Raw genomic sequence first — 19019 nt, 5'->3', positions numbered from 1 at the left:
GTGCAGCCATCAGGAAAGAGGGACCCTCTCACCCTGGACTGCAAAGCTGCAGGACACAGCTGTGCTACTTCTGTGGGTTGGCTTTTCCATCATGGGGGAAGGGGAGAGCCCGCTTGAGAATAAAGCAACGAAGATATAAGCAGAGAGGAGAGAAAGGTGGAGAGATTTCCGATGACTTTGAGTTCTGGGGCCAAGCATGCCTAAAGCCAATTATACTCTTGAACATTTGTTTCATGAATCAATATACTTCCTTCTTGGCTTAATTCAGCTAGTTTGAGTTGAGTTTATGTAACTTGCAAGCTATTCGGGCTCAGGCACTGTGCGGGGTGTTGGCATGGGGTGCCGATGTTAGAGCAATGCAACAGACAAGTGGGAATGAGCCCACAAATCAGAGAGGCAGGTAAAATATGGACACACATAACCATGAGGCTAGGGCAATGGTCAGGGCTCCAACATTTCCAAGCAGAGCCCTGGCAATGGGGATCAGGGTGGCTTCCTAAATCAGGAGGTGGCGCCTGAATAGGCCTTGAAGGGGATTAGCAACCCAGCAAGAAACCCAGGAGCTCCTTGAAAGCAAGCCCTATGCCTTCATCATCTCACTATTCCCAGCACTTAGCCAGGGTGTGACAAATGCTGGGTGAATAATTCTCTACGTGTTTGGGAAATTGTAACTTTTTATATCTTGGCTTTCCTGAATGTGACCCTGTAGGCACATAGCTATTTTCCCAAGGGCCTGCGCAAAGTATCATCAGTCCCATTTCACAGGCACAGAGACTCATGGCCAGAGAGGAACAGCGATTTGCCGAAAGTTACATAGGAAGTCAGTGGGCAGGGCTGGGCTAGAAGTCAGGGCATCGCAGGGCAAGGTGCTGTCTCCCTCCAACAGCCCCAGCCCCAGCCCCAGCCCCAGCCCCAGCACAGTGCAGTACAGATGGGGGTGGCTGTGAGTAACAGCGGCCGCTGTGAACAGAGAGGCTGGGGGTGCTAGAATAGGTTGATGATGCCAACAGGGAGGAAAGTGATGATAAATAGTTGACACTCAGGGAACCCCTGTCATGTACCAAGTGCCTCATGTAAATGAACTCACCTAATCCCCACAATGTCCTATGACACAGAGACTATTATTAACCCCGATAGACAGATGTGGAAACTGAGGCACAGAGTGGTCATGTCACTTGTTCAAGATCATACATCCAATAGGTGGCAGAGCCAAGATTCAAATCCAGGAACCATCACTCCAGTGTCCAAAAGCTTAATCACTATGCTTCACTGTCTCTGAAATGACAGAGTAAACTTTACCATTTATTGGCTGGACGTGGTGGCTCACACCTGAAATCCCAGCACTTTGGGAGGCCAAGGCGGGTGGATCACTTGAGGTCAGGAGTTCGAGACCAGCCTGGCCAGCATGGTGAAAAGTCATCTCTACCAAAAATACAAACATCAGCTGGGTGTGGCGGCGCATGGCTATAATCCCAGCTACTCGGGAGGCTGAGGTGGGAGGATCACTTGAACCCGGGAGGTGGAGATTGTAGTGAGCCGGGATGGTGCCACTGCACCCCAGCCTGGGTAACAGAGTGAGACTCCATCTCAAGAAAAAAAGATTACCATTTATTTTATCAGTGTGCTGAGGATTTATATTGCTGCTGTCAATCAATCTTCATGGCAGCCCCATTTTACAGATAAGGACACTGAGGATCAGAGGGGTTAAGCAACTTGCCCAAAGTCACTCAGCTGCTCAGTGGCAGAGCCAGAGACTGAACCCTGAACGTCCCCCTGCTCTGTCTCCCCTTCTCTATTCTCAGTCTCTGGTTCGCAGCACCAGCCTCTCTCCAGCTGCACTGTCTTCAGCACCGCAGGCGTGGACAGCACCCAGGCCTGTCCAGCATTAAGTGCGAGGCTGGGGGAGGTTCCAGGAGGACAGGGAGCCAGGCACGGAGGAACTGCCGCAGAACTGGAACCCACGCCCCCAGGGCTTGAAAGGCATATATGGATGTACTGCCATTCATTTAACCAAACTCTGAATGACAGACACTTGGGTCGTGACTAACCTTTTGCTATTACTATAAACAATGAGTAGCCTTGTACAGAAGTCATTTTGCCACGTGCAGGTGAATCCGTATGATAAAGTCTAGAAACAGCCTTGCTAGGTTAAAGGGTGAGTGTGTTTGGAATTTCTGGAGAGTGCCCAACACCCCCCCATCCCACCCCACAGAGCTGTGGCACTGAACCTCTCCCAGCCAAGTAGGAAGGGGCTGCTTCTTGGTGAAACACAGCAGCTGTCACTAGCTCCCTCACCCTCTCTGGGCCTCAGTGTCACTTTGGGACATGGCCAGACAGTCCCAGGTAGTTAATATGCCACCTTGCGATGGGGGAAAATCGTGGGTGTGGTAGCTCATGCCTATCATCCCAGCACTTTAGGAGGCCAACAAGGGAGGATCACTTGAGCCCAGGAGTTTGAGCCCAGCCTGGGCAACATGGTGAAATCCCATCTCTACAAAACTTTTTTTGAAAAGTAGGCAGGAGTGGTGGCATGTGCTTGTAGTTCCAGCTACTCAGGAGACTGAATGGGAGGATTTCTCGAACCCAGGAATTCGAGGCTGCAGTGAGCTATGATTGCACCACTGCACTCCAGTCTGGGTAACAGAGCAAGACCCTGTCTCAAAAAAAAAAAAAAAAAAAAAAAGAAATGGTGAGAAGTAAGAACAGGTTTCTCATTTGTATTTGCATAAAATAACTCTAGAATCAACACTAGACATTAGCAAGGTGCTTAGCCACCTCAGCACGCAACCTGGTCACTCTCCACTCACTCCCACCTCTCTGAGCCATTATCAGTCACTTCTCAGCTACCACAGCAACCTACTAACTGGTCCCTGCCTCCAAGCCCTCTCAACACAGCTGCCAGGGAGCATCCCCTTACTCCCAGGCTCAGCAGCCTCTACTGGCTCTCATTGTGTTCCAAAGCCCTTACCATGGCCCTCCATTTACTCTTTGGCCCATCTCCTCCCCATCTTCTCCCTCCCTCTGCTCAATACGCTGGTCCCCCTACTGTTCCCTGAACATGCCAGCCCCCTGTCTGGGGCAAGACCCTCTGCCTGGACAGATCTTCCCCTAGATGTCCACAGCACGGCTCATTTCCTACAAGTTCTGTTCAAATGACACCTTCTCAACCAGGGTTACCCTACTGCACTCCTGACCCCCCATCCCCTGCTCTATTTTTTTCCTGGTAGTACGTATCACTTTCTCTTGTATTATATAACGTACCAACTTCTGACATCTATTATGACTGTCTCTTTTCCTCACTAGAACTTAAGCAGCTGGAGGGCAGGTCTGGTCTTGTTCACTGCTGTCTGGTCTTGTTCACTGTCTGGTCTTGTTCACTGCTGTATCCTCCAGCTGCTAACATGTGCCTGGAGTATAGAAGGCACTTAGTAAATATTTGTTGAATGAATGAATGAACCTCTGAGGAGAATGGCAGGAACTAGGTGAAAAGGGGTAGGGTAGGCATGAAAATTCCTACCAGGTACAATCCAGTTGGGTCTGGGGAGTAAAAAGAACCAGGAGATCAGACAGTGCCAGAGGAAAGTGCCAGGGAGGGGTTGCACCTGCCTGCCTACCTGCCTGGCACCCCCAGAGAAGGGTCAGAGAACAACTGTCCCCTGAATTCCCACAGCAGGCCAGTCTGTGCTCAGGAAGGTGGGGAGGAATCTGGGAGCCCCCTTCACACCCTACCCAAAGCGGAGGCCTCCCTCTATGTCCTGAGGTGGGTGCACCAGCCTGGCTCTCTGCCTTATAACACCTTCCCTGAAGGATGTCCCCGACCTTCGCCTTTGTTTACTCCAGTGCAGAAATCTGTTCACTTGTGGACTCTCCTATTCACTGCCAGAGGGTGGGGGGTACCAAGCCAGGCTAGTGAGGTGCTTGGAAAAATTTCAGCCTCTGCTGTTGGTCCCAGGGAGCCCTGGCCAGCCCCTCCTTCTCTCCAGTTTTCCAACTGGAGAGACTATGAGCTAAGCTGGTAGTTCTGCTTTCACGGAGCACCATGAGGCTCAGGACCTTCTCCCCTGAAAAATGTCCCATGTAGCACATGCATACTTCTACACACAACAGCAGGGATATGGCTCCCGGGAGCCCACAAGCCTCTAGATAAGGCCTCTTCCTCCCCTTGGTCCTCAACACAAATACAGACGCCAGCAAGCATTCTATTTTGGCTCACAAGGAGAAGGAGGAGAATATTCTCAAATCCCCTCCTTGTCTTTCCTTCGGGGTATAAATCCTGGCTCCATCCCTTCTTAGCTGTGTGACCTTGGGCAGTTTGTGCCACCTGCCTAAGCCTCAGTTTGCCCACCAGTAGAATGGGGCTGAGAATGCTCATTTAACAGGATGGGGCACAAAGTGGGTGTCAGTAAGAAGTTGCTGGTCAGAGGGGCCTGGACCTTGGATCTGTCACTGACTCTGCAAGTGAGCCTGGGGAAGGCCTTCCACTCACTGTGCCTTCATTTTCTGTTCTGTAGATGGAGGCCATTTGGCTCTGCTGAATCTCACCCCTGAATCCACTGGAGCCAGAAGGCACTGTAGGGACCACCTGACCCTGCTCCTCCACTTCCCACATGGGGAGCCTGGGAGGAAGAGTTCAGACTTTCCCGAGATCAAGCTGCAGACACTTGGACATTCTTCCTCACTGCCCTCCCCACCAGGGGCAGCCTGGGGTTCCCGGGGCTGTGAACTCTTGTTCGGCTCCGGCCTCTGCCTCAGCCTCCCCTCCCAGCTGGTGCACAGTCCGCCCCTTCTTGGGGCACATCTTTGGTGGCTATTAATAGCTTGTGACGCTGCCTTCCTGCAGCTGGTGCCCAGAGCTGGAACAGGCTCTCCAGCCTCTCCTGCTCTCCCCAGTGACGCACTGTGGGAGGCAGGCACCCTGGGTCCTATCCTCCTGGCTACTGGAGGGTGCGGGGCCTGGGGCAGCCCCCGGGGGTGTGGGATGACCTGGGGAGGTCTTCCCAGCCTGGCTGCCTGGGTGAGCAGGGGGCCCAGCACTCAGGGGTATTAACAGGATGGAGGATGCTGGGCACTGTGGGTGCCCACCACTGGCTGACAGGCAAGGGGACTGAGTTGAATGTCTACCAGTGGGCAAGTGGTGGTCTCTGGTGAGATGGCTGGGTGAGCAAAGGCCCCAGAAGAGATGGGCCCTTCTCCAGCTGCAGCCCTCACCTCGTTCGCCTCCCTGAGCTCCTACACTGGGATGGACCGAAGACAGCTCAGCCTAGGTGCCTGCGGTCCAGGTTCAGGCTTTCACCGCCACTGCTAGCCTGGAAGCTTTGGATCTGCCACTTACTGTCTCCATGGCCCCATTTCCCCATCCTCAGTAAAGTGAAATAATAAAATAACAGTGCGGGTTAGGGTATGATTAGTAATAGCCAACATTTATGAGCCACTGAAAGTATAAGCACCGTATATATATTGACTCATTTCAACCTCACGACAATCTCAGGAGAAGCTATTATTATTTCCCTTACGTCCTTTACAGCTCAGGAAACTGAGACTCTGAGATAGAAGCTTGGCCGGGCACAGTGGCTCACACCTGCAATCCAAGCACTTTGGAAGGCTAATGCAGGCAGATGGCTTGAGCTTAGGAATTCAAGATGAGCCTGGGCAACACAGCAAGACCCCATTTCCATAAAAAATTTTTAAAAAATGAGCCAAGCATGGTGGCATGCGCCTGTGGTCCTAGCTAGTTGGGAGGCTGAAGTGGGAGGATCACTTGAGCCTGGAAGGTCAAAAGTGCCATGAGCTGTGATGGCACCACTGCACTACAGCCTGGGTAACAGAGTGAGATCCCATCTCAAAAAAAAAAAAAAAAAAAAAAGAAAAGAAAGAAAAAGATAGGAAGCTTAAGCGATGTGTCCTGTGTCACACAGCTAAGAAGTCACGTAGAGATTATCTATCTGGCTCCAAAATATTCAATAAGTATTTGTTGAGCACCTCCTATGTGCTTGGTACTATTTTTGGGCCTGGAATACATTTGTGAACCAAACAAACTGTCCTGCCCTCAAAGAGCTCATATTCCAGTTTGGAGGCACACAATGGCAAAGATGAGCAGATGTGTGTCAGGCAGTGAGAAGTCCTCAAGGAACAGCAGAGCAGGGAAAGAGACAAGGGAATTGTGGGTGGGAGGCCAGCCCATGGAGAAGGCTGCACACACATGGGCACTGTGGTGGGCGGGCTCTCCTGGCAGAGGGCACTGTGTGGCGGCCTAGAGGTGGGACCTGCTGTGTGCACAGGGATAAGGGAGTGAAGGGCAGGAGATGAGAGAAGAGGTGAGAAGAGATGGCCGTTGTCATTCAGGGCCTCCGAAGCCATGGCGGGGACCTGACTTCCACTCCAAGTGGGATGCACTCCAAACCCCAGACCTGAACAAACCCTTCCTGAAGCCAACCTAGCCTGCAATAGTGAAAAGTGACAGCGTCAACCTGACCCGACCAGACTCAGAAACTCCAAGGCCAGCTGTGGCAGTGTTGCACACTGTCCTTGGAGTGGGGCTGAGGAGGGGGTGGGGAAGCTTAGAGGTTCTCAGGGAGGCCTGGGGCCAGAGCTGCAGATTCCTCCCTGGCACAATTCTTACTGCCATGGCCCCGTGTGAGTGGAACCACAGGGCAGGAAATCTAGCCCTGGAGCCCAGGTGTGGTCCCATCAGGTCCATTTGACTGGCCTTGGCTTGTGGACCACGTGTGAATGGTATCAAGGGAGGCAGACTCTTCCCTAAATCCCAGCTACGGAACCTTGAGGAAACACCTTCACCCATACACCTCCAGTTTTCTCCATCTGTAAAGATGGGGCTAACTTTCCCTTTCTGCTCACGGCTTTGAGCAGAAAACGAACAACAAACCCTTAATGGGTACCGGGTGCCATTCACGGCACTTTACGTTCATTCTTTGACTCTTCACAATGACCCTAAGAGGCAGGTACTAATATCATCCGCCTTTTTTATAGATGATGAACCTGAGGCACAGAGAGATTAAGCACCTTGTCCAAGGTCACACAGCTGCATCTAGGGATTGTGCTTTTTACCACTAAGCTGGGTTATCTGCGGGCCCCATTGTGCCTCCTGGAGACACCTAGGGTCAGGGCTGGCAGGCACCTGAGCTGACAAGGTGGAAAAGTCTCCTCTCTGCAAGGCCTTGAACCCTGGCTCAGAAAGTCACAAGTTATGCTCATGGATAGGTAAACCCCTTTCTGCTATGGTGGAGGGCCCAAACAGACCCAGAAAAGCTGCCCTGGAGGCAGTGGTGGCCCAGCACTGTGCAGACTCTCTGGGCCCAGATCAGGAGGAAAAGGAGGATGGTCCCCTCCAGCCCCACCCCTGCCCCATCTCCCAGCCCCTTGGGGCCATCCCAAAGCCCAAAGGCAGTTGGAATATCCTCGGCCCCTCTGGTGGTTGCCTAAAGCCATGGGGGAAGGAGTGCTAGTGCAGTGCGAGGTCACAGCGGTCCCCAGGCCTGGATCGGCTTATTTGCATACCCCGGCAGGGCAGGACAGAGCAAAAGCTTAAGCAGCAGGCCCTGCTCAAGCGCTTCACCTGCAACAGATCCACTTAATCCTCACAACTTTAGGAAGTGGCAGCTATTATTATCTCCATTCTATGTCAAAGGAAACTGAGGCCCAGGAGATAACTGACCTGCCCAAGGTCACGCAGCCAGAGAATGGTGGATGTGGGTTTCAAACCTGGGCACTCAGATGCTGGCTTCACACAAACCTTTGGTGGCCCACAGAGCTGGGTGCAAATCCTGACTCTGGGGTTAACATGGTGCTATCCTCAGGGCTAAATGAGAAAACGCTGTCCAGCGCTGAGCACTCGACACTAAGAGATGTTCCACTGCTTCCTCTCCAATCCTGATGTTACATGGTTTCCCAAGGTGGGGCTGAACTGGACCTGTTCTCTCTCCAGGTGTGGCCAGGCAATGGTGGGGCGAAGGGAGGGTGGCTGGGGAGGAGAGGGGACTTTAACTGGCCTTTCCAGGCCTAGCTGCCACTGCTTCCTGAGATCTGAAAGGGGGAGCAGAAAGGGGGGCAGGGGAGGGGTGGTTTGGGGAAGGCTTTGGCCTGGGGCCCATCCTCCTGGGGCAGAAAGTCTCCAGGAAACTCTCCAGCACAAGGCAGCAGGCGCCTCACGTGGAAAGCATAGGCTGGGAAGGAGGAGGGCTTTAACCACAAAACCATGGTCCCAGCCCTCAGGCAGAGTGCTAGGAGAGCCTCAGGAAGGGCCTCCACCCTCACCCACACCCGGGGCAGGGGCAAGCTCCACCGCACAATGCTATCCTGCCTCCCAGAGATCCCTTCCCTTTCTTCTTTTTTTTTTTTTTTCTAATCTTTTTTTTGTTGTTGTTGAGACGAGTCTCGCTCTGTCGCCCAGGCTGGAGTGCAGTGGCCAGATCTCAGCTCACTGCAAGCTCCGCCTCCCGGGTTTACACCATTCTCCTGCCTCAGCCTCCCGAGTAGCTGGGACTACAGGCGCCCGCCACCTCGCCCGGCTAGTTTTTTTTTTTTTTTGTATTTTTAGTAGAGACGGGGTTTCACCGTGTTAGCCAGGATGGTCTCGATCTCCTGACCTCGTGATCCGCCCGTCTCGGCCTCCCAAAGTGCTGGGATTACAGGCTTGAGCCACCGCGCCCGGCCATATCCCTTCCCTTTCTTGAGGACAGAACCAGAAGCCTCTGCCTCCCTAGACCAGCTCCCAAGGAAGTGTAACTGTGGAGGCTCAGGCACCCACCTGCCAACACCCCATTTAATAAGGGCCAATAGTTAGTGAGCACTTTTGATATGGGATACCCTGTCCTAGGTCCCTTTCATTCTTTAGCCTGTTTAATCCCCCTGATGATCCTATAAGACAGCATTATTCCTGTTTTATAGACAAGGGCATTGCCCAGAGAGGGTAAGTGCCTTATTGAAGGTCACACAGCAGCTCAGTGAGCTTCAAGCCCAGGCAGAGTCCAGAGCCTGAGCTCTCCACCATAGTGCTCTGGTATCTCCTTTGACCTCAGGCTGCTGGAGACCTGCGTTCAGAAAAAGGGTGAACTCCCTTCTAGAGCCATGCCCAATGACAGGGGCCTGCTGCTGGCCCCTAGCCCAGCTACTCCACAACGCCCATCAGTTTCATTTCTGTTTAGGAAATGACAAATTTTTTTTATTTTTATTTTGAGACGGACTCTCACTCTGTCACCGAGGCTGGAGTGCAGTGGTGAAATCTCGGCTCAGTGCAACTTCTGTCACCTGGGTTCAAGCAATTCTCCTGCCTTAGCCTCCCTAGTAGCTGGAAGTACAGGCATATGCCACCGCGCCTGGCTAATTTTTTGTATTTTTAGTAGAGACAGGGTTTCACCAAGTTGGCCAGGCTGGTCTTGAACTCCTGACCTCAAATGATCCCCATGTCTCAGCCTCCCAAAGTGGTGGGATTACAGGTATGAGCCACCGCACCTGGCCAATATTTTTGAGTAACTCCTATATTTAGGCCCCCAGCTCTCCTGCCTGACCAAAACTTAGACCAACTTGGACTTAGTCTTAGAAAGTTAGAAGGAAGAAACTTACAGCTGCAAGAAGCTTTCATCCAATTCTTCTCTGGTCAGAGGGGTGAATGGAACCCTGGACAGCAGCCCTGCCCCAAGAGTCCTGAGCAAGACCTGCACCTAGAACCAGGTCAGAAGGGGAAGGGAAGGACTCGGGTTTGCTGTCCCTGGGACATATGGGGCAAGTGGGACAGAGAAAACAGATTTTTGGTTGCTGGATGTCACTAGATCAGGGGTAAGGGTGCAAGACGGGATCAAGAGTGGAAAGTGGAACCAGGCTGGAGAAGTTCAGGCTCACTTCACCACGTAGCCCTTTAGACCCTGGGTGGACACCGCTCTGTGCACCTTCTAATTTGACCATGGGGGTGGGAGGGAACACCAGTGAGTGCAGAACACACACAGACGAAGGCTGCCCACTGAACAAAGATTTTTTGGGCTGGGCGTGGTGGCTCATGCCTGTAATCCCAGCATTTTGTGAGGCCGAGGCCGGTGGATCACCTGAGGTCAGGTGTTCGAGACCAGCCTGGCCAACATGGTGAAACCTCGTCTCTACCAAAAATACAAAAATTAGTTGGGTGTGGCCGGGTGCAGTGGCTTACGCCTGTAATCTCAGCACTCTGGGAGGCTGAGGCGGGTGGATCACGAGGTCAGGAGATCAAGACCAGCCTGGCCAAGATGGTGAAACCCATCTCTACTAAAAATACAAAAAATTAGCCAGGCATGGTGGCAGGTGCCTGTAATCCCAGCTACTCGGGAGGCTGAGGCAGAGAATTGCTTGAACCTGGGAGGCGGAGGTTGCAGTGAGCCGAGATAGCGCCATGACGCTCCAGCCTGGGCGACAAAGCAAGACTCTGTCTCAAAAAAAAAAAAAAAAAAAAAAAAAAAAAGATTAATTGGGCGTGATGGCGGGGTCTTTAATCTCAGTTACTTAGAAGACTGAGTCAGGAGAATCGCTTGAACCCGGGTGACTGGAGTTTGCAGTGAGCTAAGATCTCACCATTGCACTCCAGCCTGGGCGACAAGAGCGAAACTCTGTCTCACACACACACACACAAAAAAAGATTTTTCTGGGCCTGCAAACCCAGATGCCAGCTTCAGGGTCCAGGAGGTGGCCTAAGGGAGCGAATGGGCTGCCTGTGGGTGGACTGGAAGGCATGGGCCCTGTCTAAAGAAGGTGGTCATTCTCCCGCTGTGGCCTGGGGTTGCCACATCATCTGATTTTTCAAGAAGATCCAAAAATCAGCTTTTGAATGTGAAATTGCCTCCCCCCGACTTTTTTTTTTTTTTTTTTTTTTTTTTTTTTTTTAGCACTCACAACAAAGGCAAACATGTAAAATACACTGGACCAACAAAAATCGTCTATAGGCTGTATTTTACAGCACGTGCCCTACCATACGCTGGGCTCTGAATTAGACAATGCTGATGCAGTGTGGACAAGACAAACCTGGTTCCCGTCTCCTGGAGCTGAGTCTAGATGTGGAGAAAAACTCTCACTGCACATGTAGACACACGCCACTACCTCCAAGCCACCAAGCCACCAACCAATCAAATTCAGCTCTCTACTACGTGCCAGCTCAGGTCAGCTCAAAAAGGGAGGTGGAGGCAGAAAACTGCTCCGGAACCATCCTAGAGTGGGGCTTTTCAGGTCAGGGGAAGAGCACGTGACGGAGGGAGAGAATTAGAGGACACGGAGGAGATGGGCTAGGAGAGGTGGTTTAGGGCCAGGCTGCAGGAGTTATCACTGTCTGGACACAGCAACTTGATTTTGGACTCAATGGGGAGCCACTGCAGGTTAGTGAGGAGGGGAGGTCTTGCTCCTTGTCCTCCTCTGGCCTCCTCATGATTTGCCCTGGTCACAGTGACTCAAATTTCTGCTCTTCAGCCTCTGGTTCCACTGCCTTGCCTGTGGGGTGTGTGACAAAGCCCTGGGCTTCTGGCAACCCCCACTGGGGGGAAATGAACTCCTTCAGCAATGGGTAGAGCAAACCCGGATGCTTCTCCTGCCCAATTTCTATCTCCAACCACCCTTCAAGCTGCAGAGAGGCTCACTCTCTGTCATTTTCTCTGGGAAGTGCCACAGGCTTGCCCAAGGTCACCCAGTCTTCAGGGTGCCTGGTTCCCCCACAGCTTGTGCTGAAGGTGGCTGCCTCAACTGTCTGGAAATTGGCAGGACGGGCTGCCAGAGGTCTGCCCGCATCAAGCGCCCCCTACCCTCTTCTCTTGCTGGTCACACCCTCACCCTTGGATCAGTGCCAGCAGCAGTTGGGGGTGGGGGCACTTTGTGCTGGGAAGGTGGGAGATGAGGACTCAGCCACCCAGGCTCAGGGCTCCCAAGGCTGTAGCAGGACAAGGATCAGGTGATTCAGGTGTGGGGTCAAGAATCTGTCAGCTGGACCTGGCCAGGTCCACCTCAAAAGGCCCAATGGGATGTGCCCAGGGGTCTGATGATCAGGAGACATCAAGAAAGGAAATAGGAATGAAGTGGGGAAAAGGACCCCGACTCTAGTGCATGGTCCATCACAGATACTGGTGAAAGGTTTGTTAAATGAATAAGTGAAGGAACTATTGGCAGGGCTAGCCGTAGCCTGGATCCCGCCTTCCCAAGCCTCAGTTTGCACACCTATCAAACGGGTCCAGCATCACTGCTTGCCTGCAGAAGGCTCAGAGAGAAGAGATTGGGGGAACTCCTAGCAGCCCAGAGTGTGTTCCTTCCATGCAGTCCAGCTCCTTCTCAGGATCTCTGATTCAGGATTTCAGGGTACAATGTCCCCTAGGGCCTCTCAGCTTCCCCATATGCGGTAGAGCCTGGGGTTCAGGACCTCACTGAGGGCCAGGCTGGGGTACAGCCGTGTATATCACCTGGAAAGCCACAGGGAGACTCTGGAATGGGCCCTTGGTTGTCTGGGACACACTGAGCCAATCCTTGGTTTAACCTGGGTGTTCTCCAGGTTAGGAGGGGAAGGGAAGGACTTGGGTTGCTGTCCCTGGGACAAACAGGAACAGAACGGTGCCCTGACCTGAAATGGCTTATTCCTTTAGGCTACCTCTCCTCCCCAGAAACTAGCTCCTCACTTTGGGGGATACAAACTCCCTCTCTGTCCCACAGGGAGTACAAAGTATGGTCTAGGTGAAGACCCCCAGTGTGGCCTGGGTCCGGCAGCCGAGTCACTGGGAAGATGCGATTCCCATTCATCCTCTCAAACACACCCCTTCCCTGCGCTCTCACAGACAAAGACACACACCCGAAGCCCCAGCCATCACCTAGGGCCACATAAGGCAGCCCCCCTCACCTGTGGGCCCCCCCCAAATTTTCCCCTCCTGGAGGGGACTTCACTAGAAGCTCAGCTTGGCCGTGGGGGAGGGGTATACACACTCCAGGGACCTGGGGTCCAACCTCCAGGCTCGCAGCTTTTGGGGGGACTCTCCGCCCTCTTCCCCCCCTTCATGGTACAACGGGCTCCACCACCACTCCCCCGTGGGGCCGGGGAGCTGCGCCCGAGCCTCAAGACTAGGGAGTGGGGTGGGGGAAGGGAGAGGAGGAGGGGGCGGCTCCTCCAAGCGAGACACAAAGAGACGTCCTTCAGCCTCGGCTCCATGGCGACGCTGGGGAAAGGGGAGCGCGCAACCCGATACTTCTTTCCCTACCTGCAGGGCTATGGGGACCTCGGTGACCACTCACCTGCCGCCCCTCACCTGGGCCCGGCTTACCTGGGCTGGGGCCGCGGGGACGCCGCGGCAGGGGGCCTGGGCGCCGTCGCGGTCTTCGTCTGCCCGGCCCCGGGGGCTCAGGGCGCCACGACCATGGACCGGGGTGCAAGCGGTGCTGCCAGGGGCTCAGTCGCCCCAGTACTGAAGCTTTGGGGGGTCCCCGAGGCTTCTTGCTGGTGAGGGTGTCTCTTGCTGTCCCCGGCTGCCTAGATTTGGGATTTCTGTGTACCGGAGTTGGGGGGATTGGGATCCCCTGATCTAGGGGCGTTCTGAGCTGGGTCTTCTTGTCTTGAGGTGTGGAGTTGTAATGACCGGATCTTGGGAGGGGGTTCCCGGCCTGGGGGGCACTGCGTTCTAGGTCTTGGGGGGCCCAGACTGAGGAGGGGGAGTTCTTGCGGTGCCGTAGGGGGCTCGCTGTCTTCTAAATACCGAGGAAGTCTCCGCTTTCCCGGCAGGGGAGTCGTTCCGTGTCGGATCCAGGAGGGCCCCCCTCTTCCCCGAGGCTCGCCGGATCCTGAATGTGGAGGGGAGCTCCCCGCGCTCCTCGGCTGCGGGGGCTTTACTGGGTCCCGGCCACCGGCGGGCGCTGGGAGGAAGCCCCTCAGCCGCTGGGGGGCTCGGTCGCCACCGCTACGAGCAGCCTGGCCCTGCGCTCCCGGCCCCCGGCCTGACCCGGGCTCCGGCTGCGGCTCCGGCTCGCGCTCCGCCTGGTGCTCGGGCCCCGGCCCCGGCGCCCGCCCGGGCTGCGCTCCATCGCGGCATCGCGGCTCCGCCCTCCAGCCGGCGCGCACCTGCCCGCCCGGCCCGCGGCTCCGCCCTCCGGCTCGCGCGCCGCCGCCCGCCCCTTTGTCCGCCCCGCTCGGCGCGCGCCCTCGTGCCCTCGCGCCAGCGCGCTCACCAGCCGCGCGCCCGCCCTCCCGCCGCGCGTCGCGGGGCGCAGATTCTCCCCGCGCGGCCCCACCACCCGCTTCCGGCCGCGCTGGGTCCTAGCGCCGGTGGCTCCCGAGCTGGCTTCCACCCCCCAACCCACCCCCCGCCGTTTCTAGGTCAGAGCCCACGAGAGGGCGAGAACGAGGTTACAGAGGGCTCAGGGGAGTCTGAGAGGGTCACCTGGTCCAGCTTCCTGGCACCTGCGGGACCAGACTGCCCCAGACTGTCCTGGTCTGTGATTGTGGGGCGGAGCCTGTGTCTGTTTGAAGGAGGGAAAACAAATCCAGGTTCTGTATTCGGATATGCATTCATTCATCCATGCGTCCGCCTGTTCCTCCGCCTGCCTGCCTGCGCTTCCAACCATCCGTCCGTCCGTCCATCCATCCATCCATCCATCCATCCATCCATCCATGCATCCTATTTCCAGCGAGACCTCAGAGACCTCACAGTTTTCTTAGGGAATAGGTCATAAACTTGGGCCTGGGTGGATGCCCTATCTAACTGAGGTCGCCTTTGCGATCCCTGCTGCAAATAGGCAGTGACTAGCCCAGGAGTGCAGCTGGGAGGAACTGCTCGCCAGACAGCAGGGAAGAAAGGAGATTTTAGGCAGAGGTAGCAGCAGGTGTAAGGGATGTTGCATTGTCTGTTTGATAACCGGAAACTGGTGGCCTGGATGAAGTGGGTGGATGAGGACAGAGATGAGATAGGGACAGCTCGTCCTTCCAGGCCCTGTTCTTTCTCCTCCCTGCAGCTCACTCTTTCCCTAGTGAGAAAGCCCCCAAGGACGCCTTCCCTATTTCTTCTAAGTTTTTGATCAGGCTGTTTTCTCAAACCAGCGTAATCCTCCCAACCACTCCGACTGTTTCCAGAGCTTTCGGAGCCAGGGATTGCAAACTCAAGTACCTACAGGCGCAGACATGAGCGACAGGGGTCGCGTGTAAAGTGATAGAGAGGGTGGAGAAGAGGGGAACTGGAGACATCGTGGGCTGTGCATGGCTGAATGATATTCAAAGAGAAGCAGGAAATCCAGAAATCTTCCAACTTTTAAATGTTTGAAACGAATTCCCAAAATTCAGAAATATTGAATGGGCCAGATGAAACACACTTTGCAGACAAATCTGGCCCCCAGGCCATAGGTTGGCAACCTCTACCATTGAGAATATTGTTTCAGTTCTTAACTGGTCTGCCTCCTGTCTCTGTCTAGATTGTCTTTTTTCTTTTCTTTTCTTCTCTCTTCTTCTTCTTTCTTCTTTCTTCTTTCTTCTCTCTCTCTCTCCTTTTTTTGATGGAGTTTGGCTCTGCTGCCCAGCCTGGAGTGCAATGACATGATCTTGGCTCACCACAACCTCTGCCTCCAGGGTTCAAGTGATTCTCCTGGCTCAGCCTCCCGAGTAGCTGGGATAACAGGCGTGTGCCACTATGCCCGGCTAATTTTTGTATTTTTACTAGAGATGGGGTTTCACCATGTTGGCCAGGCTGGTCTCAAACTCCTGACCTCAAGTGATCCGCCCGCCTCGGCCTCCCAAAGTGATAGGATTACAGGCATGAGCCAATGTACCTGGCGATTGTCTTTTTTCTAGAATCCAAATCCTTAGGGATTATCAGCTCTGTAAAATACATATGGGCTGGGTTGCTATCTTACATAAAACTACCAAGGACTTCCTGTGTACCATCAGTGTAAAGTCTAACCTTATGCTGGCATTCAAAGCCCTTAACATTTAGAGCCTGGTCTCCATTCCCCTACAGAGGACCTCTCTTCTCCATTCAGCCTTGACCTCAACCACACTATTCTAGGACATCTGCCTCTGTCTTTTTTTTGTTTTGTTTTTGTTTTTGTTTTTGAGATAGGGTCTCACTTTGTCACCAAGTTTGGAGTGCAGTGGTGCGATCATGGCTCACTACAGCCTCGACCTCCTGGGATCAAGCGATCCTCCCGCCTCAGCCCCCTAAGTAACTAGGACTACTGGTGTGCACCACCATGCTCAGCTAATTTTTGTATTTTTTGTAGAGTTGGGGTTTTACCATGTTGCCCAGGCTGGTCTTGAACTCCTGAGCTTAAGCCTTCCACCCACCTCAGCCTCCCAAAGTGCTGGGATTGCGGGTGTGAGCCGCCGTGCCCAGCCCTGACATCTGCTTTTTTTTTTTTTTTTGTCCTGAGATGGAGTTTCACTCTTATTGCCCAGGCTGGAGTACAATGGCAATGGCACAATCTTGGCTCACTGCAGCCTCCGCCTCCCAGGTTCAAGTGATTCTCCTGCCTCAGCCTCCCAAGTAGATGGGATTACCGGTGCATACCACCACGCCTGGCTAATTTTTGTATTTTTGCTAGAGATGGGGTTTTGTCGTTGTTGGCCAGGCTGGTCTTGAACTCCCGACCTCAGGTGATCCGCCCACCTCAGCCTCCCAAAGTGCTGGGATTACAGGTGTGAGCCACCGTGCCTGGCCTGACATCTGCTTTTGATACCTCTACACCTTTGTCTACTCGGTTTCCTTTGTCTGGAATACTTTTCCCTTCTTCCTTGTTTTCCAAACAAGTTCTCTTCTAAGAACTCTGTCTTCCCTGGACCCTCCCACACTCCTTGTCCTGCCAATGTAGAGGAGTTTCAGATTTCATCCTAACTTTGTTCTAATCCTCTGCAAGGCCTCAGTGCTGTAAATAAACTAATAGCAGGATTTGAGTAATTGGGTGTGCAGAAGAGGGGGCTGGAGAGGGAGAAAGCAGGAAGAAAACATCTTCCTGTGTCTAAAAGCTGAGTCTCAGAATGTTAGCACTTAGAGAGTGCTTTCCTCTTTTTACAGAGGAGGAAACAGACCTAGAGAGGGGAGAAGTCAAATCAAGCCTCGCAGTGCCCCTAGCCACAGTTATCAAGGGCTGCCCAGTTCAAGGCCACCTTCTGCAGAAACCTTCCCCGACTCCTCATCTGGGGCTTTGATTACCCATAGTGCAGTTAGTAAAGGCTTGCTGACATGCACTGTGGGTAATCAAGTCCTCTTCCCGACTCCCTCTCAGTTCTACAGGGTGGGAAGTCCTGGTCCCCAAAGGGAGCGCACTCTAGCCAGGGGACAAAGCATGGGTCCCATTAAATTTAAGCTATGGCCAGGGCCAGGAAACTTTGGACTCCATGTGTTCTGGGACCAGCAGGGGAGAAGAGAAGGCACCATCATGGCTGCACTAACTGACCCTGGTCAGCAGAGAGGGCAGGGCTGCTTTTACAGTGGGAGGACAAGGAGGAATATATGGGAATCCAGTGATTCATGGGTTACAATAACCAATAATTTAGTTCCCTCAGGACTGAAGAGTCCGGTCACATCATCAGGTAACCCACCAAGGCCTACCAAGGCGACAGTGGAGAGTGTGGATAATTTAGAATGGATAGTGAAGGAAGAAAGAACAAGCGCTGGTTATGGCTCTCGATAACTGCAGCAAGGAGGCGGGGGCTCTAGCATGTTCCATTAATCTCCCTCTTCTACGTTTTCCTATAGAAAGAGAGGCTCACAGGATCCATGGTAGAGCTGAGCAGTGCAAGGGATGGAATGTGACGGCCCTGAAAATGTGCCACTCAGACCTCTGACTTCAGGAAAAGTCATTGGCCAAGGGCAGCAGCTGTGAAATCCATCTGTGGTTCACACAGGAAGGCTCTGGTTTGCTTCCCACGAGCCAATCCCAGCCAAAGAACTAAGGCACGTCTGTTCATGGAGACACAGGACTCCTTGAATGGGCAGCTTTGGATCAAGGACTCACCCTTGACTTTGTAGAAACTTTCTCACTGCACTGCAGTTGAAGACTCTTCCTATCCCATCGTCCTTCCTTCTGTCTCTCTCTTCCATGTGTTAGATCTAGTACAGTCTGATGATCTTCCCAGCCTCCTCTTCCTTCCTCCTTCTTGGTCCCTCCCAAGGGTTTTCCTCAATAAATCGTTTGCACATCTGTCCCACCTTGCCTGCTTCTCAGAGGATGGAACCAACACAACACATCTGAAGAGAGGAACAGAAGTGGTCACTTTGGGAGGCCAAGGTGGGCAGATCACCTGAGTTCAGGAGTTCAAGACCAGCCTGGGCCAACATGGTGAAACCCCATCTTTACTAAAAATACAAAAATTAACTGGGCATGGTAGTGCGCACCTGTAGTCCCTGCTACTTGGGAAGCTGAGGCACAAGAATCACTTGAACTGGAGAGGAAGAGGTTGCAATGAGCCAAGATTGCACCATTGCATTCCAGTCTGAGCAATGGAGTGAAACTCTCTCTCTCAAAACAAAACAAACAAACAAAAACAAAAAAAGAAGTAGCAGCCTGCAATGGTGTAGTCCTTTGTCCCTGACACCTAGGGGTAAGCCACTCTTGCCAGCCCAAAAGTGCCAGCTCTCCAGAGAGGGTCTTGATGGGTATAATTTGGATAGCAGAACACAAAGAAAAAACTTAGCCATGATTTTATTTTCCTTCTTTCTTTTTTTTTTAGATGGAGTCTTGCTCTGTCACCCAGGCTGGAGTGTAATCCCACAATCTCAGCTCACTGCAGCCTTCAACTCCCAGGTTCAAGCAATCATCTTGTCTCAGTCTCCCAAGTAGCTGGGATTACAGGTTGTTTTTTGTTTGTTTGTTTGTTTGTTTTTTGTATTTTTAGTAGACATGGGGTTTCACCATGTTGGTCGGGCTGGTCTCAAACTCCTGACCTCGGGTGATCTGCCTGCCTCGGCTTCCCAAAATGCTGGGATGACAGGCGTGAGCTGCCTAGTCTGGTCTCTTTTCTTTTCTTTTTTAAATTTAATTAATTAATTAATTTTATTTTATGTATTTATTTTTTGAGATGGAGTCTCGCTCTTCTC

At 53.1% G+C, this 19019-nt stretch overlaps 1 protein-coding gene across 3 annotated transcripts in view; it reads right to left on the bottom strand.

Moving 5' to 3' along the window:
* Nucleotides 1–19019, bottom strand: part of SBK1 (SH3 domain binding kinase 1) — a 66751-nt gene that overhangs the window by 19060 nt on the left and 28672 nt on the right. Inside the window, exon 1 of one of the 3 annotated variants that reach the window (XM_030925349.1) lies at nt 13266–14028. The exons of the other annotated variants lie outside the window; for them this stretch is intronic. The gene's annotated coding sequence lies outside the window, so the exon portion shown is untranslated. Of the gene's footprint in view, nt 1–13265; nt 14029–19019 lie in introns of those variants that run through there. 3 annotated transcript variants of the gene reach the window in all.

The sequence above is a fragment of the Rhinopithecus roxellana genome, chromosome 20 (genome assembly GCF_007565055.1).
Source record: "Rhinopithecus roxellana isolate Shanxi Qingling chromosome 20, ASM756505v1, whole genome shotgun sequence".
Lineage (NCBI taxonomy): Eukaryota > Metazoa > Chordata > Mammalia > Primates > Cercopithecidae > Rhinopithecus > Rhinopithecus roxellana.
Note: the sequence above shows the minus strand (reverse complement) of the source record. Positions and strands in the feature narration are given on the sequence as shown.